Genomic DNA, 16,372 nt, shown 5'->3' on the forward strand with positions numbered 1-16,372 from the left:
TGACTTCTCATTTGTGGGTGCTGGTAAGTTAGGCCAGTGCAGCTAGGCTCTGCAACAATTTCATGTCATAGCAAAAGAACTCGGGATCCCAATATCACCAAAAAGACAGAAGGTCCAAACAAAATATTGATGTTTTTGGGTATTGACCTTGACACAGTTAACATGAAGGCTATGCTACCTAAAAGCAAGATTGAAGACTTGTTACTGCTCTTGGGTGAAGCTATAGCAGCACCAAAATTCGAGTTAAGGCAAATGCAGAAGTAATTAGGCTATCTTAGCTTCGTTTACAAGGTGGTCGGAGCTCGTAGATCTTTTTGTAGGAGATTTGGTTTTGCTATGTCTGGAACCAAATGACCTCATCATAGAATCAGAATATCAGCTTCAGTTCGGGAAGATCTGGAGGTATGGAGAATGTTTTTGAAGGGTTTCAATGGAATCACCTTTAGTCAGCAAAAGAAGATTTTCTCTGGCAAATTGAAATACTTTGTGGTGCAGGAAATGTGGATGGTTTTGGCTTTTTTGGGGAAGGTTGATGGTGTTTAGAGAGATAGTCTTCACGCTGGACCAAGGAGGGCAGAAGTACTGCATTTTTAGATTTTCTTCCTCTTCTGGTGGCCTTAGCTTTGTGGGGTGTGGACCTAGCTCATAAAACAGTGACTTATCAAGTAGATACTACCACAGTGGTATCACTGATAAATGGGCAGAAGGCAAAAGATAAAGGGCTGTTAAAACTGTTGCATCATTTCTTGCTAGGATGCTTTATATATATAAGGTATTTATACTTTTCGACGCTAAACTGCGCTAACGCAGTTTAGCGTCAAAAAGTTTTGCGCCGGCTAACGCCATTCTGAAGCGCCATGCGGGCGCCGTATTTATTGAATGGCGTTAGCCGGCGCTAGCAGATCGGCGCTGCCTGGTGTGCGTGGAAAAAAACCACGTACACCAGGCAGCGCCGGCGTAGGGAAAAATGGCGTTAGGGCGTCTTAAAAATGGTGCAAGTCAGGTTGACGCAAAAAAATCGCCTCCACCCGATTTGCGCCATTTTTAACGACGCCCAGACGCCATTTACATGACTCCTGTCTTAGTAAAGACAGGAGTCATGCCCCCTTGCCCAATGGCCATGCCCAGGGGACTTCTGTCCCCTGGGAATGGTCATTGGGCATTGTGGCATGTAGGGGGGCACAAATCAGGCCCCCCTATGCCAAAAAAAAATATAAAATATTTTTTTTTTTATACTTACCTGAACTTACCTGAATGTCCCTGGGGTGGGTCCCTCCATCCTTGGGTGTCCTCCTGGGGTGGGCAAGGGTAGCAGGGGGGGTCCCTGGGGGCATGGGAGGGCAGCTGTGGGCTCATTTTGAGCCCACAGGTCCCTTAACGCCTGCCCTGACCCAGGAGTTAAAAAGAGGCGCAAATGCGGGGTTTTTTGCCCCGCCCACTCCCGGGCGTGATTTTTGCCCGGGAGTATAAATACGACGCATTTGCGTCACAGTCATTTTTTTAGACGGGAACGCCTACCTTGCATCTCATTAACGCAAGGAAGGCGTTCACGCAAAAAAATGACGCTCTTTCCTCATACTTTGGCGCTAAACGCGTCTAACGCCAAAGTATAAATATGGCGTTAGTTTTGCGCCAAATTTGCGTCGAAAAAAACGACGCAAATTTGGCGCAAACGGAGTATAAATATGCCCCATAATATTTAATGTTGTATTTAGGGCTAAACAGGGACCAGGGACAAATAATTCAATAGCGGATGAATTACCTAGTTTGCAGTGGCATAAATTCTGTGGTTTGGCACACGGAGCAGACTCAAAGAAGACAGAGGCACGAACAGATATATGGGACTTGTGTGATTGAAAATGTTCAATTTGATTGAGAACTCATAGGCTCATTTTTTGCCCGGGAACGCCTACTTTGCATCTCATTGAGGCAAGGTAGTTTTCCGCAGGCAAAAAATTACTTTAACTCCAGTATTGTGACGCTAGACATGTCTAGCGTAAAAATATAAATATGGAGTTAAGTTTGCGCCGGATTTGCGTAAAAAGAATATAAATATGGCCCTTAGTGCCTTGGTTATCATCATTAGTGGGAGGAAGGCCATGCCCTTATGTTCTGTTAGTTCACCTTGGGAAAATTGATTTGGTGCAGGTATCAGGTTTGGGGCTAAGATACAAAGACAGATTTGGAGATGATTCGAAATAATTTGGTCAGGCACGTAGATATTTTGGATGACTTTGGTAGCCAGGAGGGTTTGGAGGAGAGCTGAAAAATACACTACAGTTGAGAGAGCAAGAAGAATGGTCAATCAGGAGATGAGACATTTTTGCAAGAATAGAGCCATCAGAGTGGTAGGGCATGGGGATATTAAGAGTGAGAATTTGAGGTTTTACAGACAAGACTGGTATATTTGTCTTTCATGAGAAATAAGTTGTATTTTTTAACTAAGAGAGAAGGTTCAGCCACTAAATTGTTGGTCTCCTGTTAGTGCTGAATATTTAGATTTTAGTCTGTTTAGGGTGACAGCGCGCTGTTGCTGAGTTGGGGTTAAGGCTGTTAAGGTGACAGTTGCTAACAAGTTTTTAATACAAAATGAAAATATATACATATATTTATGAGTATCTGGTGAGCACCAGGGGGACAGGAAAAAAACCCAGCTCAGGTTTTTCTCCTGGGTGGCAAGGAAGAAGGAGGATTATGGAATGGGTCAGAAGAGTAGGGGCCTGGCAGGGAAGATGTTGGCAGAGAGAGCACAGGGGAGATATGGCTGGGGCAGGTGTGAATGTCCGGTGAATGAAAGGAGAGGGGATGGTGAGAAACATTTGGATGTTTTTTCAGGTTGCTTCATGTTGGAGGGTGCTTAAGGGTGGGGAGTGATAGTTTAACTTTGTATTAGTGAGGGTGGGAGTGTTTACATATGTGGAATGTTTTTAAGTTTCGAATGCTCACCTTTCCTAAGAAAGCAGCCATTGTACCATGAGACTGATGGTCTTTATGAGTCTTCTCTACTCGACGTGGGCCCCAAGGGATGATGCTCACATAGACTTTTACCCCCTGGGTTCTTCAGGCAAGTGGTGCAGTCCAGACCCTAAGGGGTCCTAAATTGGTCATTTAAAATCAAAGGGAGGCACTAATTAGATGGTTGCTCACATGAGGTGGCAGTTAGATTATAATACCTCATGCTGTGAACCTGACGTAGTAAAACTGCAGCTAAAGAAAAGTCATGAACTGTAGGAGGCTGGCCTGGTTTGTAGTGGGTACCTAAGGTACTTACACCTTATACCAGGTCCGGATATCCCTTATTAGTGAAATGTAGGCAGTGTTCTAGCAGCTGAGGCTGTCTAGGGGTAGCTGTAGCAGAGCAGCCAAGGCTGAACTAGGAGTCATGGAAAGCTCATGCAATACCAATATAGTTACACAGTACTTATACACAATAAAAGACAATATTCAGTGTTACCAAAAATAAAGGTACTTTATTGTAGTGACACAAGGCCACAAATATCTTAGAGGCAATACTCCTTCTGGAGGTAAGTATTATACACAATATGTACACTAGTAACCAAAATCAGGTAAGTAAACGGTCATAGAATAGTGCAAACGGTAGAAAATACAATAGATTGCAATAGGCCTAGGGGGCAACACAGGCCATGTAGTAAAATAGTGGAATGCAAATGTTAAATTCCCCCCTAGGCAAGTGTAGTGTGTAGAGAGGCTCTGGGAGTGTAGGAAAACACTAAAGGTAAGTAAAGTACCCTACCCCAGAGTCTGGGAAAGCAGGAGTAAAATACAGCAAGTTTCCTCAGGGCACACTACAAGTCGTGATAAAGAATTTTGCAAGAACCAAGCAAGACTGCAAGCAACAAACAATGGATTCCTCGACCCGAAGACCTGTGGAGAGAGGAGACCAAGTCCAGAAGCCGGAGAAGAGTCCAGGAAGAACAGGAGCCCCTGCCAACCTGGAAGAAGGTGCAAAAATGGATTCTCCGGTTAGAAGAAAAGTACAGAAATGCACCAAAGAAGATAGCTGCGGGTTCCTGCTTGGTGCAAGAGATGTCCCACATCGAGTTGTTGGATGCAGGCTGCTTGTATCGCTGGATTCCACCAACAAGCCTTGGTTCAAGCAAGTACGCGATTTGCGTCAAAGAGGAGCTGCCTGGACCCAGGAGGGACCTGGGGGTTTCAACTTGGACTGAGGAGACAGAGGGGGCTCCCAGCACTTCAGAGAGCCCTCAGAAGACCAGGCATGAACGAGGGGAGCCCCAGAACATGGGGACAAAGAAGAGGCAAAGTGCGGTCATCACAGCACTTCAGTGGAGGGTCCAACTCCGCCAGAGAACAACTTAGAGAGCTGTGCATCACAGGATGGAGTGCTGGGGACCAGGGCTATGCTGTGCATGAAGAACGTTTGGAAGAAGTGCACAGAAGCCCAAGGAGCTGCAGAACACGTGGTTCACAGGGGTACTGTCACAGCATGGGGAGGCAAGCTCTTACCTCCACCAAATCTGAACAGCTGGACCTTTGGACAGTCTTGGTCACTTCGGTCCACCACCTGTGCTCCAGGGAGCACGCTTGTTGCCAGGAGAGGAGTCCCAGAGTACCAGTTGTCATCGCAGAAGGGTGCGTGCTGAAGCAGGGAAGTGACTCTGTCACTCCACAGGCGATTCCTTCAGTTCTTCTGGTACAGGGTGAAGACAGGCAGTCCTCAGAGCATGCACACCTTGGAAACTGTTGCAAATGCTGGCTGGAGCTGAAGTTGCAGGTCACAGGAGTCGTCCTGGATACTTTGTTGCAGCTACAGCGGTTCCTGGAGCAGTCTGCGGTTGATCCGACGGCCAGAAGCTGAAGCAGAGGATGCAGAGGAGTCCTGTAGGAATATTGAAACTGAATCTGAGGAAACACCCAAAGGAGAAATCCTAAATAGCCATGAGAGGGGGATTGGCTACCTACCCAGGTATGCCCCTATCAGAAGGGGTCTCTGAAGTTGCCCACTGGCCCTGGCCACTCAGAGGTCTCCAGAGGGTCCCCACACCTTGGAATCCAAGATGGCTAACACCAGGGACACTCTGGAGGAGCTCTGGGCACCACCCCTGGGGTGGTGATGGACAGGGGAGTGGTCACTCCCCTTTCCTTTGTCCAGTTTGGCACCAGAGCAGGGACTGGGGGTCCCTGAACCGGTGTAGACTGGATTATGCATGGAGGGCACCATTTGTGCCCTTAAAAGCATTTCCAGAGGCTCTGGGAGGATACCCCTCCCATACCTGTAACAACTTTTTCCAATGAGAGATGGTGTAACACCCCTTCTCTAAAGGAAATGCATTGTTCTGCCTTCTTGGCCCCAGGAGGGCAGAAACCTGTCTGTGAGGTGGCAGCAGCTGGGGCTGCAGTGGAAACCTCTGAGAGCTGGTTTGGGGGTCCATGGTGGAGCCCTCAGGGTGCATGGGATTGGCCCCCAATACCAGATTTGGATTGGGGGGTCAATTCCATGATCTTAGACACCTCACATGGCCATATTCTGAGTTACCATTGTGAAGCTACATATATGTATTGACATATATAAAGTGCACGCTTATAATGGTGTCCCTGCACTCACGAAGTCCCGGGAATTGGCCCTGGACAATGTGGGTGCACCTTTGCTAGTGCAAGGGTGCCCTCACACACAGTAACTTTGCACCTAGCCTTCAGTAAATGAAGGTTAGACATTTAGGTGACTTATAAGTTACTTAGTGCAATGGAAAATGGCTGTGAAATAGTGTGTGCACTATTTCACTCAGGCTGCAGTGTCAGTCCTGAAGAAAGGTTTGTATGAGCTCCTTATGGGTGGCAAAAGAAATGCTGCAGCCCATAAGTATCGTGAAACAAAGATTTTGGGCAACACTAGAAGGACAATCTATACACATTCCCATAGTTCTCTATAAGTGATGATAATTCAAGGTGCTCATACACTAATGCACATTCGCGAAAAGATTTGATGGTCTTACTAATAAAACCCATACTTCCAATGTGCAGGGGACTGTAGAAACAGCAACCAATGGTTCAGGCTTTTCTATCACATCAGAAGAATTTGATGCAACAAGTGCATCAAGTGACAACATAAGCATAGTCTCCAGTGAAGTTCAGATGGCCTCTACTAGTTTTTTACGGGAGGCAAAAAGACACACATTAGGCAACAAGATACATTTTTACAAGCAGCCACTCCCAAACCAAAGAAAAGGACACGTAGAGGCAAAAGGAGAAGAAGATTCCAAGGGACAGACAGCCACAGGAGTACAAACCAGAGCAGCCAGGAACAGAACCAAGAACAATTAATGTTTATAAGTCTGCAGAATGGAAGTGCAACTAAAAATTCAGAATGTAATAATAACATCTCCATTGTTAACGTGTCTGACTGTACACCTACTGATGAACAAATAAATGTGTTCAGCAAAGGACCAGGATTTTGTGTGTCTAGTCTTTGTAATATGACACAAGTACACATAGATTTGTTCAAATTTTTACAACTCAAACTTAAAAAGTACTTTGCAGAGAGAACTGACATACAAACTACAGTTACATCCGATACTGCATTAAGTGCTTATGCAATAAGAGACATTATGGATATTGAACTCTTATTAACTTTAGATGATATGGATCTAAATAATTTTGACAGACAGAAATTGTTAAATGATTTAAAATTGTCCAGGATTCAACGTTAGATAGTGGCCTCAAACCCAGGTCCCTCTTTATTCCTAATTTACCGAGTAACAATGCTATAGACACTTTTGGTAGAATAGTTAAGGAAGACCTTAATAAATTGGCGAATCAAATCAGGAGGGGTCACTTCCATAAGTCATATAACATAACTTCCAAACAGAAATTAGCCTTGAAAGAACTTGGTAACAATCAAAATATAGTTATCAAAGAGGCTGACAAGGGAGGCAACATTGTCATCCTGAACAGAATGGATTATGTTAGTGAAATTGACAGACAACTGATGGACAATGTTGCAAATATAACGTTACAAACCAATCCTATGGAAAAAATTGTTAATAACCTGGAAAAACGGTTACTACTGTGGCGGGACAAGGGGTTGATTTCTGACTTAGAATTCAAATATATATATTCAACCCGTATCCCACATCACCCTGTATATATATCTTGCCTAAATTGCACAAGAGTAAGACATCACCACCTGGTAGACCTATTATATCAGGTATAGGAGCACCGACTGAAAGACTTTCTGACTTTATCAACAGCTATCTACAACCTGTCGTTAAGAACATACCTTCATATTTACAAGATACAAAGGATGTCCTTTTAAAATTAGAGGACATAACATGGACACCAGAAATTATCTGGGTTACGTTGGATGTGTCCTCATTATACACCTGTATACCTAAAGATAAAGGTTTACAAGCATTGCAGCATTTTCTATCTGGTAGATCAGCATCACATTATTAACACACTGAGATGCTACTACATATGATAGAATTTACATTAGAGAACAATGTTTTCATACATGAGGGCCAGTGGTTCAAACAAGCGCAGGGAGTAGCCATGGGCTCACGATTCTCACCATCTTATGCGAACTTATTTGAGGCGATGCATATTTGGAAAGAAGGTCCCCCCCCATTTGACTGAAAACGTATTTTTTTGGGGGAGATATATTGATGATGTGATTATGATTTGGACAGGATCTGAACAACAGTTGGTGGCCTTCTATGACTACATCAATATAAACACGTATAACATACAAATGACCTATGAATATAGTAAAAACAAAATTTGCTTTCTTGATTTAAATATATTCATTAAAGGTAATATGGTCCATACTAAAATCTATCGCAAACAGACAGCATGCAATGCAATATTGCACGCAGAAAGTGCCCATCCTAAGAATCAGATTTCAGTTATTCCCTTTGGGGAAATGACTAGACTCAAAAGGAATTGCAGTGAACCAAACACATGCAATATTGAACTAGACATTTTGGAAAAAAGATTCCTGCAAAGCGGGTACTCATAACACATCGAGGGGCAGCAAGAAACAAGATCAATCGAACATGTAGAACCGCCTTATTGAAGAAACAACTCAAATCGTGAATCAGTGCATCCAAAATAGTCAAAACATATATCGCATTTTATGTAAACACTGGAATATACTACAGACTGATTGTACGCTCGCAGAGATACTACCCAAAAAGCCGAAAATGATTCACAAAAGGGGAAAAACCATAAAAAATGATGTATGTAAAAGTTTTTTGCCTCCTCTAAAGGAAAGCAAACCTACATGGCTCCCCGAGAAAATAAGTTGCTATTATAGGTGTGGTCACTGCAGTGTGTGCAATTTGGCGCTGCACAGGACTTTAGAATTTGGTTTTAATGGTAGCGACACATATAGAATTACAACTTTCATTAATTGTAATACCAAATTTATTGTATACATTTTGGAGTGTGAATGTGGCCAAATATATAATCAGGCCCTTAAAGGAATGTATTCAGGAGCACATTTGTGCACTTAGAAATAATGACACAACGTCACCAGTGGTACAACATATGAACAAAAAACATCCAGGTACAGAAGTCCCAGCAATAAAGTATATGGGTATTAGCCACACTCCAGTGAATCCAAGGGGTGGAAATAGGACTTTGGATTTAAGGAGGAATGAAGCAAAATGGATTATCAAGCTAAGAACTATAGAATTGGGGATGAATTTGGATGACAAATTATATCACTTCCTATAACTGTGTATGAATATATGTGCATTTAAGGGAAGGTCATCTATTAATGTTATGAATTCTATTTGTTTATGGCCAGAACAGCAATTTGTATGTAATTTTTTGATTCATGCATAATCATGTTGTTACTCAATGTTCACATGGAGGTATATCTTTTTATCGTGGGGACTGTCTCTTCAGGATACCTTGAACACTCTTTGGCTCTGCTCCTTTACTCACTTCAGACGTATTCTCCATATATAGGTATCTTTGGGAGTTTGTAGAGGTTAGTCGGTTTTTATTGTACCCATTAAGATTTACTTATGGACGGCCTATTACCACACTGGCACCAGTACATTAGAAACAGACCACTTTTGTGCCTGTATGGGACGCTGGGCATGTTATTGTACTCATTCATTCAATTGATCTACTAGTTATGTAAGTTAGGATATACTCTTTAAAACAAGGGAATGTATTGAACTTAGATGGGATCTTGGACTTAAGATCTCGATATATATTCATATGTTATTCACATTTTGAAAGCCTATGATAGCGGTTTTTGGTAACATATACAATTCAATGTCACATTTATGAGCCACACAGACTACATTCCAAGATGGCTGCCATGTCTGTGGCTGCTCCTTTAGGTCTCCTTCGCTTTCCACAGTAGTTTGATTCCGTCCCTTCTCGGACGTTTTAACATTCTACGTCGGTATTGGACGCATGCCGATGTTGCCAATGATTATATTAGGCAGCTATTCTACTTGTTGGTTTAGACGTTTTTCTTACGGAGTCACAGTGAGGCGCGGATTCGCGACACTTGATGTGCTAATATATAGGTACCTCCAGACACTGATTTGTTTACTGTTTTCTTTTCGCCCATTTTTGCCAGTGCTATATTTATCTTGATGATCTTTCAAACCGTTCTTCTTCCAAACCTATGTTTGGCATACAAGAACTGCACATAAACTATGCTAGTTGCACTATAAACGTACATGTTTCATCAAGCCACTGGCTTTGTAGACTGTGTTTTAGTAAACACTTGTAAAATAATACATTTCAACTTCTAATTGACACACGATTATATTGTGTGTGGTTTCCTTACAAATAGGCGTTCTTTAGACTCTGTCTAAATGAACATGTAACTTACTTGCTGCTGATCTATAGATAATCTAGCGCTACAATTATAACAAGTTCTACTACAAAGTCTTCATAACTGGAAAACAGTTTTTTCCATTATTAAGCCATTATAATTTCATGCTTGTAGGTAGAAGAACATTCTTTTGTGACTTTCTCCTCTATATATGAGGTATATGTGAACACTATCTCCTCCTATTCGAGACCTGAGAGTGAAAGTACAATTTTCAATCAAGAAGCCTGTTCTTGGACCCACTATGATAAATTGGGATATATGTCTTTTTTATTAAGGTTAGTATGGGACTTATACATTTTCAGGATTAATACATCCATATAGTTTTGAATTTAAATTTATAACTCAGCCCCTTTTGTCTTTTTATAGTTTTAGACATCATTTAGGGACTTATGAACATATGGGTGACTAAGGTACTAACCTTTAGGATTAGTGAGTATGATCACCTAGGTGATGACCTGACAGATAGGGCTCACTCTATTTTTTAGGAATTAATAGGACTCTTTTGAATCCACAGTTCTTGCATGGTTGTTTTACTTAAAGGATACTTATACTTTTATCACTTGAACACCTGGCCATACTTTATGGTTAATAAATAGCCACTAATTATTTTATAACAAGTATTATACTCAATATCTGGTGTTGGTTCTCCTTTCACAATTCTTTATTATTACTACACACCTTTGAAGACTTGATGTGTCTTTATATCCATCTATATTGTGCAGTTACCATTGTCTTTTTATATTAAGTAATTTTAATCAGTAATATAATGTTTTGTATTATAAATTATCAGCCTTGAAGAAGTCCAGTTTTGGACAAAACACGTGTCGGCTGATGCTACATGTTGGCTCAACACACAACCTCTGGGCCCACATACTTCAGAATCTGATCATCTCAATAAGAATATATAACGTTCCCTGTGATATATGAAATTCAGTGCATCTTCATTGTCTTAGCTTTTGTGTTATGATTTGTCTTTTATGATACATGTTGTCTCTAATAAACATTTTGTATGTATAAAGGAATTGGTACGTATATTATATTAAGAGAACCTACACCATTACTGTGAATGTAAAAATATCACTTTAAGAATAATCATGAACCCATATCATCTTCCTCAAGCCACAATTGGCCTTCAATATTTGCATATCAATTACAATTTGCATGCTCTGTTATATTTTTTCTTCTAGCCCATAAGTATCTCCTGGAACCCCAATGCCCTGGGAACCTAGGTACTATATACTAGGCACTTATTAGGGGGGTCCAGTGTGCCAATCAGAATTGGAATATGGAGTCACTAAACTGTAGTGACACATTTGGTAAGTAGAGAGAGCAAAGGCACTGGAGTTCTGGTTAGCAGAACCTAAGTGACAAAGTGAAGCATACTGGCAACACATAGGCCACAAACTATGAACACTGGGGTCCTGGCCAGCAGGATCCCAGTGAGAGAGGCAAAACTCACTGACAAACACTCATAAACAGGCCAAAAAAGGGGGTAACCATGCTAGAAAGAGGCTACTGTTTTTTATAAAGCGGAACCATTTTTTCAACGTGACTCAACATGATACATATTTGAGGGCTTGCTCTATTGGGATGCTTCTGATGGGTTGCTGATCCTGATTTGTCCCTTAGGGCAGGGAAGCAAAAGTATCACAGAATAGGCCAGAAGAGTTGGGGCATTGCAGGAGAGACCTTGGCAGAGGGAGCACAGGGGAGAGATGGTTGGGGCAGTTGTGAGTGCATGGTGAATGAAATGAGAGGGGATGGTGAGAAATGTTTGGGTGGTTTGTCAGGGTTGCTTCATGTTGGGGGTTGCTTAAGGGTGTTGGAGCTTAAATTGTAGAAATGCTTTTTGTGCACCAGAAGTCAGCACTTGTTATTGTTTATATTCACGCTTAAAAGCCTAATGGGGCTAAGCTGCACTGACACATATTTTAAACGTGTATATGTTTATATTTTGTGCCTACCATGGCAGACATTGTGCCTACTAGAACTGACAAAGTGCTAACATGATTTCAGAATGTTGAAATATAGTTTAATCAGTAGAATTAATTATTATTATTAGTAGAAATAAATATGATTTATAATGATTTATTATTAATTAGTTTAAAGTCACATGTGGGCAGAAAAATAAATGCACTTTTCTGTCATATTTAATGTGATGTTTTAACAACATTTACAATTATTTATGAACTGCTTTTATATATTCTAATGAGATATTATTAACTTTGAATTCAGAAGTTTGCATGTAATGTGTGTTTTATTAATAAATATATGCATGCAATGTATTTTTGTGTTTGCAGAACTAGGCCTAAAGGTTTTATGTTTGCAGCAGCATAACATGTCAAGTCATTTCTTTTTCTTTAACATGAATTCTAACATTAGGTTGTTTCACACGATTAGTAAAGAGTCTGATTGTATTATGTGTAAGTTTCACAGTGTCCTTGATATTGTTAAATTAGAACTTGGGGACTGAAAAATAAAGCAGTACAATTTGTTTAACTGCCAGTTCCCACAAAAAAGGAGAAAATCATCTTGTGCCATGGGAAGGAAAGTGAATTACAACAAGTGATGTACAAATTGTTAAAGTATTGGAGTCCAACGGAGAGGAGAGATGACTTCACACCAAACCTGGGAGAATGTTCTAATGTTGCTAATTTGATTTTTCCCGAGGGACGGATTGGATATTGCCCCTTTTGCTTAATGTGGCCTCATCAAACTGACCAATCAAACTTTTATGAGTATTTCTAATCAGGATTGGGCTTGTAAATTTCACTGGCAGTTCCCTCTTGAATCGTGTTCTGTTAATTTGTCCCTTTGGACTTTTCATGATTTCAATGTGCAGCCCTTGTTCTGCACTTTCCCTCCTAACGGTGCTTCTATCTCACTTTGCTGATGATCTACACGCTTTGCTGACAAAACTGAATTGAATGCTGAACCTAGGAGAGGTAATGCAACTGTTATTTTCGCCTGACCAGCCTTTTTGAGTAGAACGAAAAAGTTCCTAGTATCCATGAAGGAACGTTTCAATACTATTAAGGATATGGAGGCAAGGATTATGGTATCTTCCTTCTTTATTTTAGTTTGCCGCAGATTCAACATCAACAAAAACTACCTTTCCCATCAACCCATGGGAAAGGACACTAATAAGGCAGCACATAGGAGCCTATTGTTCCTTTAGATAACAGCGCATTCTTCAAACATCTTCCTCTTTCTTGAGTGCGGCCTAAGTTCATGCCCTTCCTTTGCGTTATTCTCATTTGGTACCATCTAACCCTGTAAGAATCTAAATGAGATACATGAGATAAACCGACCCTAACTTCCTTAACAAATCCTAAGGAAGAAAGAGAAAAACAAAGAACAATCCATGAATGCATAGTAAATACTATGCTCGTTCAAAGCGTATCCACCACCAAGGAGACCATGCCTAGGACTGGCTTCAAATAAATTATTTTGAACATTGAGTCTGAGGACCAGTCCACTGCGTTAATGATGTCTTCTAACCCAGCCCACAGGGAGAAAACCTAAGAGGACATTGCACCTTTCACTAAATGGGCACCAAACTGTGATATGTCAATGCCTGCCTCCTGCATGACCCATCGAATCCATCTGGCAATGGTGGGTGGAGACACTGCTTTGAAAGGTTTCCAGAGAAAGATAAAAAGCTGACTTTACCCTGTAAGGTGGAACTCCTCCGTCATGAAATCATATGCTTTCAAGCAACGCACGGCGCACAGTTTTGGGCACTTGTCGAAGGCTGGGTAAGACACCACTCTCAAATTCGATTTAGTGCATCTCAAAATGTGAAAAGTAGCTCTCTCCAGAGTAAAGGAGCATCCCATGATATCCAGTGCCTGGGCGTCTGAGACCCTGCGGCATGAGACGAAACAAAGCAGCATAGCCAGTTTTGCTGATAGTTGCTTGCAGGCCAAGAATTTGTCCGTTGCCAGGACTGGAAAAGATGGAACACTGGATTAACATCCCACAGTGCCGCGGGCCAGGGGGAAGTGCCGGGTTAATCCCCAGTATCACTCTGCACATTAGAGGATGCTCTCCTATTTGAGAGCCCTAAATCGGGACATGGCCTGCAGAAATAGTCAATCAGTACAAGTTCACAGTCCTGTAGGCTAGTCCTTGCGCCACCAGAGATGCCAGAAAATTCACAATGGGGACCACGTCGCACCCCAAGGTATCCAGGTGGTTTTGAATACACCAATGCACCCATCGTGACCATGGGACTTGTACCATCTATTGGTACTGTCAACCTAAGCTGCCGAGAGCAAGGCCTGAGACTATCCAGCGATGCCTGATGTCTGCCAGGCCATGAGGGGCATCCAACCCCGAAGTATCAGGGGGTAGAGGTTGCACAGGGGATCCTTGAGGAGATCTAGAGTATGGGGTGGAGGGATTGGAGAATCCCACGAAAGTTCCAGAAGAAATGGAAACTAGAATTGCGACCTCCAGCAGGGAGGGATCAGGACTAGTCTCGTGCCCTGGCTCCTCACCTGCAGCTGATAACCTCATTTACATTGAGAATGGAGGGAAAGCATACCCCTGCTCCTTCACCCAGTCTTGCAGGAAAGCGTCCATTGGCGCTGCTAACAGATCCGGTTTCTAACTGAAGAACCTGGTAACCTGGGGATCCAGCCTTGAAGCAAAGAGGTCTATGGAGAACGGACCCCCACCGGGCTTCCAGAACCCTGAACACGGTGGTTTCAACTGCCATAGGCTGGAATCTGACCACTCTTTGGAGTATCGATCCTCTACCACGTTGGATGATCCCAGAAGATACTCCACTGTGAGCAATATGCTGTTGGTGAGACAATACTGCTTTAGATCGTTGGCTAGATTTTCCAGGGCCTTGGATCTGGTGCCCTTTCAGGTGGTTAATATACTGGATGGCTGATATGTTATCCGACTGCACTAAGTCCCTTGTCCAACATTTTATTGTGAAGGATCCTGCCATCAACTCCAGACAGTTGATATGGAGTTGTCGTTACTCTGCGGATCATTTTCCATCTGTAGACGAGTCCCCACAAGGGGCGCCCCAACCGGATTTATTGGCATCAGACTCTATCACGATGTCCAGATCCAAACCAAATATGGCTCGCCCGTTCCAGGCTTCCATGTGTGCCAGCCACCAATGCATCTTATCTCGGACCTCGTCTGAGAGAGGGATCTGCTCTGAATATTGGAGGCCCTTGCGTAAATGTGTAAATGGGAGGCCTTGAGGCATGGGAGGGCCCTGTAGTGGAGAGGGCCCAGAAAGATCCCTTACACAGATGAGGAAAGGAGGCCCACTACTCAGGCCATCTATCTAAGATTCTGAACCGAATCTACCACAGACCCCAAAAAGGTTGTCTGCCTGAAAGGAGTCAAAAGGGACTTCCATTTGTTGACAATGAAACCCAATTGTTCCAGCAAACAAATTGTCGTTTGAAGCTGATCCAACAAACGGATCAGGCATGGATCCATCAGTAGGATATCATCCAAGTAGATTATGAGTTGGAGGCCTTGAGCCCGAAGGTGCTCCACCACTCGTTTGAGGACCTTGGTGAAGCACCGAGGAGTGGACAACAGCCCGAATGGTAGAGAGGTGAACTCGAACACCTGGTCTCTCCATTGGAACTGGAGGAACCTACGTGTGGGGGACATTTTAAAATTGCCAAATATGTGTCCTGATGGTCCAAATCGACCGTCCAGTCCTTGGGACGTACTAGTCCCTTAAGAGGTGTATCCCCTCCATTTTAAAGTGACGGTATATGAGTCACCCATTGAATTCTCTGAGATTGATGACCGGTCTCTGTCTACCATCCCATTTGTCCACGAGAAAGATGTTGCTCAGAAAACCATTTGGGTGGAGTTGTGTTGGTGTATTTGTCTCCTTTTGGAGGAGGTCTTCGACTTCCTTATCTATCAGTAATGACTGTTGGTTTGTACAGGTCAGAATCCTTGGGCGAGCAGTATTGTGTGGAGTTCCTAAGAACTCTATGCGAACCCCACTGACCATCTCTAAGACCAACGCATCGGACGTGAGGGGTGCCCACGCCTGAGCAAACTGGCCTAGCCTGCGTCCCACCTTTAGTAGGGAAGAAGGGGAAACTCTTACCTGTTGGGCCTGGAAGTGTCCTCTGGAAGAACCTCAGGGGTACTGTCCGCGGAAGCCTCTATGTGAGGCGAAGAACTTCCCCTGTCTGGCCTTCTCTTGTGGGTTCTTGCAACCCTTCAAGGGGGCTTGGACATAGAAGCGGCCGGTCGAGCACCCCCTACCACAACCGGCCCGATGAAAACCCTAGGGTGGAAGATCTTCTTAATAGAAGTCTGTGCCATGTTGAGCGACGTGAACATGGCCACAAACTTACTCAATTCCTTTATGAAAGGCTCACCAATTTAAGCAATATCAGCATAGATTGGTGAGCAAAAGGAAAGTGACCTAAGGAGTTGGTCAACGACAGAAAGAGAAGAGCAAGGGAAGGCTCATAGCTCTGCTGTCTGATACCGCTTACACTGCTAACACAACATGGGCAAGATAAG

This window comes from Pleurodeles waltl, chromosome 5 (genome assembly GCF_031143425.1).
Source record: "Pleurodeles waltl isolate 20211129_DDA chromosome 5, aPleWal1.hap1.20221129, whole genome shotgun sequence".
Lineage (NCBI taxonomy): Eukaryota > Metazoa > Chordata > Amphibia > Caudata > Salamandridae > Pleurodeles > Pleurodeles waltl.